The sequence below is a fragment of the Cnephaeus nilssonii genome, assembly GCF_951640355.1.
Source record: "Cnephaeus nilssonii genome assembly, chromosome: X".
NCBI lineage: Eukaryota > Metazoa > Chordata > Mammalia > Chiroptera > Vespertilionidae > Cnephaeus > Cnephaeus nilssonii.
Window position 1 is genome coordinate 88,568,237 of NC_137071.1, and position 11,591 is coordinate 88,579,827.

An 11,591-nucleotide genomic window follows, 5' to 3' on the forward strand; every position below is an offset into this window, starting at 1 on the left:
TGAAGAGAGAACTTTCGAAACCACCGTCTGGAATTTGGTGGAAAGAGGGTGTTTATTTGTTATGATCTAGGCACCCTTGCATCCCAAGGCTTCTGTAGGACCATTAGCTAATGTTCTTTGAAGCAAGAGCAACCGAATTTCCACTGTGGTGAAGAATCTAGTACATCAGGCCCATCCTTTCCTTTGAATATGAAATATTCACACTGCTGACTTCAGTGGAGTGGAAGAAAGCCATTAGGAAACTGGCCTTCCTCAGCTAAGCCTGCTGGGTCCCAGAAATCCAACTGTCGGTACCATGGCCACCAGTCAGACAGTCTTTATTAAGCACCATGTTAAGAACCTTTTGAGAAAGAAGAACAAAGCTATTGAAATCACAATGCCTGATATCAAGCTATGTTACAAGGCCATTGTCATCAAAATAGTTGGTATTGATATAAGAGCAGGTATATGGATCAATGGAAATTAACAGAGAGCCTTAGAATCAACCCATACCTATATTGGGAACTGATATTTAACAAAGGAGGCAACAGTATATGATAGGGTAAAGACAGTTTCTTCAATAGTAAATGGCATTGAGAAACTTGGATGTGAAAAAATGAATCCAAACTACCAACTTATACTATTCAGAAGAATTCATTCAAAATGAACAAAAGACTTAAATGTAAGTCGTGAAACCATAAAAATCCTGGAAGAAAGCATCGGCCATAAAACCTCAGACATCTCCCATGGTAATATTTTATGCCGATATGTCACTCCAGCTGTGAGTCTGGCTTCTGGCTGAGCCGCCCTCCACCTGTGGGAGCCCACTGACCACCCTGTTGGGGTGGAAGTGGGGAGCAGCTCCTGTGTTGAGCGTCTGTCCCCTGATGGTCTGTGCACATCTTAGCAGCTGGTTGTACTGCAATTCAGTTGCTTTTCATATTAGGCTTTTACTATATAGGATAGCCAAAAGCTGGAAACAGTGCAAATGGCCATCAGGAGAAGAGAGGATAAAATAAAAGGTGGTATCCTACACAATAAAAGGCTAATATGTAAATCGACCAAACAGTAAAACAACCAGTCACTATGACACACCCTGACCACCAGGGGGCAAATGCTCAATGCAGGAGCTGCTCCCTGGTGGTCAGTGTGCTCCCACCAGGGAGCACAGCAGTGGTGGCAGGAGCCTCTCCCTCCTCTGCAGCAACACTTAGGATGTCTGACTGCCTACTTAGGCCTGCTCTCCACTGGGAGCAGGCCTAAGCCAGTATTCAGACATCCTCCAAGGGCTCCTGGACTGCAAAAAGGCACAGGCCGCGCTGAAGGACCCCACAAGTGCATGAATTTGGTGCACCGGGCCTCTAGTCCTATATTAAAGAAAGGCTAATATGCAAATCGAACAAACAGCTGAACTACTGGTTGCTATTACATGCACTGACCACCAGGGGACAGACGCTCAATGCAGAAGCTGCCCCCTGGTGATCAGTGCCCTCCCACAGGGGGGACTCTGCTCAGACAGAAGCCATAAGCTAGGCTCACTGCTGGCAATGCAGTGGTGGTGACAGGGGCCTCTCCCATGGGGAGTGGGCCTAAGCCATCAGTCCGACATCCACCAAGGGCTCCCAGATTGTGAGAGGGCACAGGATGGGCTGAGGCACCCTCCTCCCCCTGCCCCCCGAATGTACGTTACCAGGCCTCTAGTATTTACATAATGGAATACTACCTGGCAAAAAAAGAGAAGGCATTCTTAACTTCTGAGATAGCATGTATGGACATGGAGATTATTATGCTCAGTGAAATAAGCCAGTCAGAGAAAGAGAAAAACTATATTATCTCACTTATATGTGGAATATAATGAACAACATTATCTGACAAACAAAATAGAAATACAGGCATGAAGACATGGACCAGACTGACAGTTGTCAGAGGGGTTGAGGGAGAGGGGGATTGGATGAAACTAACTGAAGGAATTAGCCAAAGAATATGGACACAGATGACAATGTGGTGAGGGCAAGAGGGTGCGGGGAGGTAAGGTGCTGTGAACAGGGCCAAAGGAAGAGAAAATGGGGATATTTGTAAGAGTGTCAACAATAAAATAAAAATTTTAAAGTATCTTGGTATTTACAGTTATCTCCTCATAGGACATAAATAAAGGGCTAGTGTTCTCAGATGGGATGGAGGGTGAGGCAAGAGAGAGCAGAGTAATTCTGAAGGGAATAGGGTGCCTATGTGTCGGAATGAGGGCAGGAGATTCTGTGCAGCCTTAAAAGGAGCCATCAGTCATGACCAATTCAGCAGACCATGATCCAGGGATGGACAGGAGGGCACCCAAGGGAAGACCAGGGGAAGGGTGTTGTCATGAGGGAAAATGCTGGGTTGAGGGAAAATGCTGGGATGAGGCAGAAATCCTGGCACCAGGAAGACTCAGATATCAATGAACCTCAGACAATCCCCAAATTGATTCATTCTCAATGTCACCTTCCTTCCTCAGGCCTGCTCTTGCATGGGCTCCAGGGTTCTACTAATTGTCATCTGGAAGATTTCATTCATACTGAGAGGAGAACTTAATTGTGAGGTAGAAGGTGGGCCATTGGCTATGAAGGCAGAAAATATCAGACTCCTGATGAATTCGGGCAAGGGGCCAAGACTGCACGATGCGCCTTACTAGCCATGTAATCCTGGGAAAAGTAGCTGGTCCAAGGGGCAACAAGTTGTTCCTCTGTGAAGAAAGTTTGTCTGATAAGCCCTGTCTTGTGGGAATGCAGGACAGTGTGGAGTGTTTGTAAAGCACTGCACACAGTGACTTGTGGAGATTGGAACTCTGATGAATGGCAGCTATTTCTAATATCATTTTTATCCCAGATACTTCCACTCTGGCACTGTGATTACTTGTTTGTTATGAAGTTCATATTAGAGAATGTGCAGTTTAGTAAGGAATAGAACACCCAACTGGCCAAAAAGGATGTGCCCAATTCATGGATGTATGCTGAAATTCAGGTGTGGGGAGCCTTCACAGCTGGACAAAAGACAAAGATGTTAGAAAGAGAATCTAGGAACAATTCTTTCCCTCAGTCCAAACTGCTCTTTCATCCAAACAAATGCTTTCATTCATTTCACCGCCACCCAAAATAAACACCTTGATAATGATTGGCCAGATCACACTCAAGATCATTAACATTCAATCCCAATTAGGCTGTGGGCTGTGGCTCTCCCAGGCCATCCTTACTCATATCCCAGTAACTGTATTTCTGCAGAAATCTGTGCAGATGATGGGTATAATATGCCTAGTGATCATACTGTCTAATGTCACTGAGACTGCGTGCAGTAAACCACCCTTCCTAACCAGGTGGAGATTTCCCTCTGGTTTATCCATGATCCCAAAGGAACTTGTCCGGACAATTCTCCATTTCACACTTCCCTCACACCCAGACACACAATGTGCTGCTGCCACCCCCAGCTGCCTTACAATCAACCCCTCAGAGGGAATCACAGTTTCCCACATACCCTGGCTCAGGCCATGCTCAATTGAGTGCCTTTCCCTGGAGGGCCATGGTCTCACCTGTTCTGTTACTTGTTCTATAGGACTTAGGGGACACCTAACCCCTTCCTTATAGGACTTCACCTCTTACACTATCATCCTGTGAGTGGGTGTGCCCTGCTTATGTTGGTGTCTCCACTACTAACCCAGGGCCTTCCAGAGGACATAGGCTCAGTGAATATCTGGGGATTAAATGAACCACTGAGCAGGGGTCCTCTTTATTCAGATGAAATCCCTCCACTTTCTTGCCAGAACCAAGGATCCTTAGATAAATTGTTTCATGAAAAGACAGACAAGAAGAGATAAGAAGCAAAAATGAACAAACTTTTGCTTTTATTTTTTATTTCTTGACTCTATTGATTGTACTGCCGAGTTTTTTTCACATTTCCAATGAAATCCTTTTATCATGCCATGTTATCTAGTTTGGGATCATTAACTAGGATGGGAAGTGTCCCAAATTGCGTTACACAGTAGCAAATCTCTTACGCTTGAGCTGGACATGGGCAAATATATATGTGACCAATGTCATTTACAAACTTACATGCTAACAGCTTATGAAAACTTCTATGAAAAGGACGAACATTAGAAAATTTCCTTAAAAATTCACAAAGTAATAAAGCATAAATTTCTCAATTATCATAGAAGCCCAAATCATTCCCTAGGCCTCACTACTGCTTTCTCCTCAAACACATAGTTGAAAATAGAATGCACTTTATGCCCATCAAATAAAGTTCATACACAAGGGCCTGAAAAATGCCTGGGTGCAACTCTGGCTCAGGCACATTGGTTCTCATTACACTCAGGCCCTTCAGGCAGGGATGGGAGAGAACGGGGATCCCTGTCATTAACCCTGAGCACAACGCTAAGGGCTTGCGATGTCGTGGTCTCTGTGTGGGCCCTGGGACCCCACAGGAACTCATAGCATGGAGGATCGCTATTGGGCACCTGTCTGTACACCAGGTACTGTTCCTGCACCCAAATTTTAGTGATGAGCTCCCTGGGCTCCCCATACAGCCAATGCAATTTCCCATCATGCAGCCCTATAATATTCAGTGCTTCCCAGACTTTCTCCTCAGGGGCACAATCTCCCTCCGCAGCAATCACCCACAGGAGTGTGACGAGGAGGCCGGTGTTAGGATATCTGTTCCCATCGCTCACCATTCCGTCATAGGTGAGCCCCAAGGCGGTGACCATTACATAGGTGTGGGCACTGGGGTCGACTTCCTCCACAACTACACCAAAGACCAGCTTCATGACCTCAGTGACTGCACTGAAGATCTCAGGGAAGTGCTCATGGTACTCTTTGATGACACTACTCAGCATTTCTGCCTTGGATGTTGGCTCCTTTGCGCGATATTTCAGGATCAGGAACTCCACCATTTCCATCATCTTTGAATGCAGTGCTTTTTGGAGCAAGGTATCGCCATCATCTTCAGGGCCTCCCTCAGTGTTTGGACCCTCCTCCTCGTGGCTGCTGGAGCTCTCATCTTCAGGATGGCTCCATGGAAAGGTTGCCAAGGCATGGAGGGAGGGGCAGGAAACCTGAGGACTCTGGGGAAGACTTGGTGTCTCAGCAGCAGCCACCTCCTCTAGGCTTTCCATAAACAAGACTGAGGGGGAGGAAGACAGAGAGGAGGAGAGAGATACAGCCTCTTCATCCTCCTCCTCCTCCTGCATAACCCAGAAGAGCTCCTCCACCACCAGGTCGGGCATCTCCCTTGGGTCCTGATGGTCTTCCTCAAGATTGCCGAGCTCACTCATATGATGGCCAGGCATGATGACTTCTGCTGAGACAGTGACCGCGTGTGGGCAGAAGATGTGCGATGAGGACCCACGGGCCTGGGGGAGAGGGGAGTGTAACAGGCATGAGTTTAGAAACACACCCTAGGCTGCTCTGACAAAGGTGACTTATAGGTCTCTCCTTTAGGCGTGTACATGGGCCTCACAGGGCTCACTCCTGATCAGCCTGCCCACTAAGAACCTGAAGTAGGAAGTGACATGACATGACTGCTCAGGGTATAGAAGGCACAGCACAGGGTTCTGTAACTGACGGTGGGGTGTGGAGGTGTCAGGCAATGTGGGGTCCCCTGTGACATGGGTGGGGGAGCCGGTGGGAACATATTCATGGTTGAAAACTCACCTTAATTCCTAGCACTTCTTGGCCTTCTGCTGCTCCGTGACACGAGAATATTTAGCGTAGACCAAGGCCTTCAACTCCTCCAATCTGCGGGCTCTGCTTGAGGGAACAAAGGGCCACCTCAGCATGCACATGGCAGGGACAGCAATGGGACCCCAGTGCTGACAGGAGGGGTGGCAGAAGTCTGTGAGGTTCCCTCTGTTGGGGGTGGGAGGTTCATCACTGCACATGTAGGATCTTCACCTTTCCCCTGCCAGTGCCTGGCCCTTCACTGCCTTCTGCTGGCCAGAGGTTAAACTCTCCAACAAGACCACCAACACCTGACACTTCAGTGAAGAAACTGAGGGGGCCCCGTATGTGGTCCCTCTCCCGGAGGATCAAGAACGGGTGACTGAAGATCTGGGTCCATCTATCCTGGGATAAGGCTCTGATCCTTTCTCACCATAGCACACTGCAGGGTTTCAGACAACTCTGCCCACTGAGCCCAATCTGCCTAGACTGAGGCTTCACCTCCCTTAGATGCACGAGTAGGAAGTGAGCCGAGCTAACCCAAGCACTATTCTAAGTTTCCTAACTGCTGACAGAAGAGGCAGGGTAGGTCTGGGTTCCCATGTGCTCTGGTTCCCCTCAGTGCTCACCTTGATTCCTGGCAGGATCTGGGACTCGTCTCTCTGTTGACAAAATGTGGACCTGGGGGATGACCCGACGTGTGGTCTCACACCAAGGTCCTCAGCTTCCTGAGAGATCTGAGACAAAAGTGAACAGGTGCTCCATCTGCCCCCATCCCACACAACTGACACCAGGGACTAGATCTGAATACAGCTGACCCGATTTCACCCTGAATAACTGTCCTCAATGAGAAATGCTCATGAAGAGCAGGCATGTGGAAAGGGAGTGCATATCACACCCAGGTACCGTGCCTGGGGAATCTGGATGCTGAGGACAGGACACCCCCTGATGCTGAACGCTCTCTTGTTTTCTCAGGGAGCACGTAGCTGCAGCTTTCCACAGAAAGCACTCAGACCATTAGGACCCTTCCACAACCTCAGCTCCTCTTGTCATGAACTGAAGCCATCCCCTCTGACCAAGGCCCTGTCCTTCCTGAGTGCCCTGAGACAAACGTGAGGAGGAACCACCTCTGCAGACCCATGCCAGGCCTTTCCCAGGGCTGACAGCAGCACAGATTGGGTTCAGGGCACCTATTGTCTGGAGTGTGGTATCCTCCTTTCTGCCCAAGCTACCCATGTTCACTCATGGAGTTCCTGGGACCTTTCCCTTCTGCTGAATGGAGAATGAATACTGCAGGTCATGTCCTCCATCTCTCTGAGACCTCCAAGTTGGATTTGAGGACACACCACATTGACTATCATGCCCAAGTGACCCAGTTGTGCCATCAGATCCTATGCCAGCTGGTCCTTATTTTTACTCGGGTGGGATATACCACCATCCTGCCTCAAGACCCCCACTTTGATTACCAGCTTTGCCTGGGACACTTTCCAATGTTGCCCTGAATCCAACACCTTCAGGACAATTTCCTCACCTCCCTTTGCCACTCCTAAGGTAGAAGTAACCCACATCCACAGGCCTAGCATGAGGCTTCCAGGTGCTACTGGTAGGAACAGGCACACTGGGGACGCTTTTGACACTGGCCAAACCTCAGGCATACTTCAAGGTGTGCTAGGGGGCTTCCTGAGCCCTAACTCGGGTCCTTACCTCGTATCCTGGGAGTGCCCTCCTGGAGCCTGACCCCTCAGCCCTCAGGGCAGGAGTCCCCTCTTCTTCCCGCAGGATCCTCACCGTGACTCCTCGCTGGAGCTGGAACCTCCTGTCAACCCAAGATGCCCAAGTCAGGAAGAAAGCATGTGGTCATCGACCGGTGGCCTCCAAGGGTCCACAGTAGGGGTAACATGGGGCATCTCTGTTGTGGCGTCTGGGTCCCTCAGTCTTCCCTTTGCATGTTCACCTTGACTCTGTGCAAGACCCAGGTCCTCCCCTCTTCTGCATATGTTGTTCCCCCTGAATTCCCAGGGAGGACATTAGGTCTGGGCTTCTGTGGTTCCTCTCTGCATGGTCATCCACCACAGGGACTCCCAAGACTTTCTGCAGGGCAGACTTCTGTGGACTGCCCTCTGCTTAGGGTTCCTGGATTCCCTCAGTCCTCCCTTGGGGCCCTCCTAACCCTTCCCTCTGCCACCTGAGACCCTGCTCCTTACACCAGACCCCAGAGCTTGTCAGACCTGGATGCAGAAGTCAGGAAAAGCACCTTGACTCTGGGCAGTGCCTCTGCATCCCATCTGTGGACCTGAGGCCCTACACTTTTTATCAAGTTTCCATTCTCACTCAGACCTGAATGCTGACGTCAGGAGACACCACATGTGGTCAACCTCCCTGGGGCCTTCCACGGCTGAGAGCAAGGTCGCGTTCTGTGCGGCCTCTACATTGGGAGTCTGGGTCCCCTCAGTCCTGACACACTGTCCTGACCTTGATCCTGGCTGATCTTGGTTCCTTCTTCTGCCAACCTGGGGCTTGTTTGTTATATGCTCTGAGACCCTGATTTGAAGGCATCAAATGCCACTTGAGTCCAGGCAGTACTTCTGCCCTCCCCTCTGTGGACCTGATACACTACACTGTTTTTTAAAATGGTTTAATATTATTTATAATTGAAAATTCTACAGGCCTGATGCACGAAATTTGTGTAAGAGTAGGCTTTCTTACACCAGGCTGCCAGCACCAGCTTCCCTCTGTCACCCGGGACCTGTCTTCCCTGCCAGCCCTGGCTTCCACCGGAAGGTTGTCTGGAAGGATGTCCTGTCTAATTAGCATATATTGCTTTTATTATTATAGATTACACATGACCCCCTCCAGCCTACCTCTATCCCCTGCATATCCTACCTAATAAAAGCGTGATATGCAAATTGACCCTAACTCCGCAACACCCACAAGCCACCCCCACAAGCCACCACCACCAGCCAATAAGGAGCAAATATGCAAATAAACCCAACCAAGATGGCTATAGCCACAGAGAGCGGGAGGGAGGCTTGGGTTTCCCTGGTAACAAAGGAAGCCAAGCTTTCCACCTGTCCTTGCAGGCTTAAGCCTCCACTCAAGGCTACAAAGTTTCAATTATAGAAGGTAAACAAATCCAAACAGAAATGGCGGCAGCCACTGAGCTGGAAAGAGCAGGAGGCAAGGTTTGTCCCCGGCAGTGGAGGAAGCAAAGCTTCTGCAGTCCTGGGTGACCTAAGCCTCCACTCCAGGCTACAAAGTTTCAATTACAGAAGATACACGAACCCCAAAAGATATGCCTGCCGGCCACAGAGCAAGCAAGAGGCTTGGCTCCGCTCCAGGCTACAAAGTTTCAATAGTAGAAGATACATGAATCCCAAATACCAGGGCCTCTGCTTGGGTCGCTAGGGGACATGGCCGGGCTGCAAACCACCACATGCCCTTCACCCAGGCCACCCCACACCACAAGGGAACCCCCACCCTAATCCAGGACACCCTTCAGAGCAAACCAGCTGGCCCCCACCCATGCACCAGGCCTCTATCCTATCTAATAAAGGAGGAATATGCAGATTGACCATCACTCCAACACACAAGATGGCTGGCCGCATGTGGTCAAAGATCCTGCCCCCATGTGGACACAAGATGGCCAGCACAAGATGGCCAGCAGGGGAGGGCAGTTGTGAGGGACCAGGCCTGCAAGGGAGGGCAGTTGGGGGGGATCAAGCCTGAAGGGGAGGGCAGTTAGGGGTGACTAAGCCAGCAGAGGAGGGAAGTTGTGGGTGACTCGGCCGGCAGGGAAGGGCAGTTGGGTGGGATCCAGGACTGCAGGGGAGGTCAGTTAGGTGTGACCAGGCCTAAAGGGGAGGGCAGTTAGGGGAAAACACGATGGCAGGGGAACAGTTAGTCATCAATCAGGCTGACAGGGGAGTGGTTAGGGGGTGATCAGGCTGGCAGGAAGAAGCAGTTAGGGGCAATCAGGAAGGCAGGCAGGGGAGCAGGTGGGAGCCAGCAGTCCTGGATTGTGAGAGGGATGTCCGACTGCCCACCAGGATCGGGCCTAAACGGGAAGTCGGACATCCCTCGAGGGGTCCCAGAGGAGAGGGTGCAGGCTGGTCTGAGAGACACCCCTCACCCCCTCCCCTGCACGAATTTCGTGCACCGGGCCTCTAGTATGCATATAATGTCCTTGGTTGATTACATCCCATTGTCCCCAACTTTCCTCTAGATTCCCCAATCTGTTCCATGCTTACATCTGTGGGTATCTATTTGTTCATCAGTTTACTTTGTAACTTAGATTCCACATATGAGTGGAATCATGTGATATTTATCTTCCTCTGACTGGCTTATTTCACTTAGCATGATACCCTCCAGGTCCCTCCATGCTGTCTCAAAGGGCAAGACAGCCTACCTTTTATACTGCTGCATAGTATTCCATGGTATAAATGTACCACAGCTTTTTCATCAAATCATTTACTGATGGGCACTTGGGCTGTTTCCAGATCTTAGCTATTGTAAATTGTGCCACTATGAACATAGGGGTGCATACATTCTTTCTCATAGGTATTTCCATTTTTTTAGGATATATTCCTAGAAGTTTGATTCCCTACACCTTATACCAAGTCCTGAGTCTCACTCAGTCCTGGATACAGAAGTCAGGAAACTCTGCACTTGGTCTTTTACCAGGGAGCATCCCAAGGCTGATAGCAGGGTAGGGCTTTATGGGGTCCCCTAGTTGTGGGGTCCAGGGTGCCCTCAGTCATCCTGTGGCTGTGCTCCTTACAGTGAACACCAGAGTATCTGAGACCTGCATGCCAAAGTCAGGAGACAACTGAAGGGGTCATCTGGCATGGCATCTGCCATGGCTTGTAGCAGGTGAGGGCTTTTATGGGGTCCGCTACATTGTGGGGTCCAGGGTTCTGTCTGATCTCCTTCAGCGGACCTGTGGCTTTGCTCCTTACACCGAACCTCAGTGTCTCTCAGACCTGATGTAGAGGTCACCCCACCCTGTAGTCACCCTGCCCACTGGTCCTCCCTAGACTGATGATTCTGGTGTCTGGGGTCCCCCAATCTTCTTCAGGGTCTTCAACTTGACAGCAGCAGGACCTGGGGTCTCCCCTCTGCTGCTTGAAGCCTGTCTCCTTCAATGCAACCCCCAGTGAATCTCAGACCGAATGGAGAAATCACAAAGAACAATGTGTGAGATCTCCCCTCCCCCACCCCGGGAGGCCTGACAGATGGACCCTGTTCTGGTGTCCAGGGCTCCCCAATCTCTCTCAGTATCCTCAACGTGACAGCAACAGAACCTGGGGTCCCCGCTCTGCTGCCTGAGGCCCCGCTCCTTCTATCAAACCCCCAATTGATCCCAGACGGAATGCAGAAATCACTAAGAACAATGTGTGAGATCACCCCTCCCCCACCCCTAGGAGGCTTGTTGGAGGAACACTTTTGTGGGGTCCAGGGCCCGAAATCTCCCTCAGGGTCCTCACACTGAGACTGGGCAGGTCCCGGACACCCTCTCCCGACCTGATACTCTGCCATGACCTGAAGCCCCCCCAGTGTCTCCACCCCGAAAATGCGGAAGTCAGTCCTAGACGCTCGCGGCCACCCCGCACCTTGGGGCTCCCAGGACTGACTGCTCTGGGGCCCGGAGTCACCTTGTCTTCCCCCACGGCCGGCCCTCACCATGAGGCCTGCAGGTCCTGGGACCCTCCCTCTGTGAACCGGGAGGCCGGACCCCCACACGGAGGCCTCAACCCCGAGACCCCAGGGGAGGTCCGTGGGCCTCACTCCCCAGGGCCCCCGGCAGGGGCTGACCTAGATCCCAGGGGACCCCCTCTGGTCCTCACCCTGACTCCAGGCAGAGTCTGGGCTCCGCCGACCAGAGATTGCTCCCCTCAGCGCTTGTCCCCTCTACCGGCCCGAAGCCGCCTT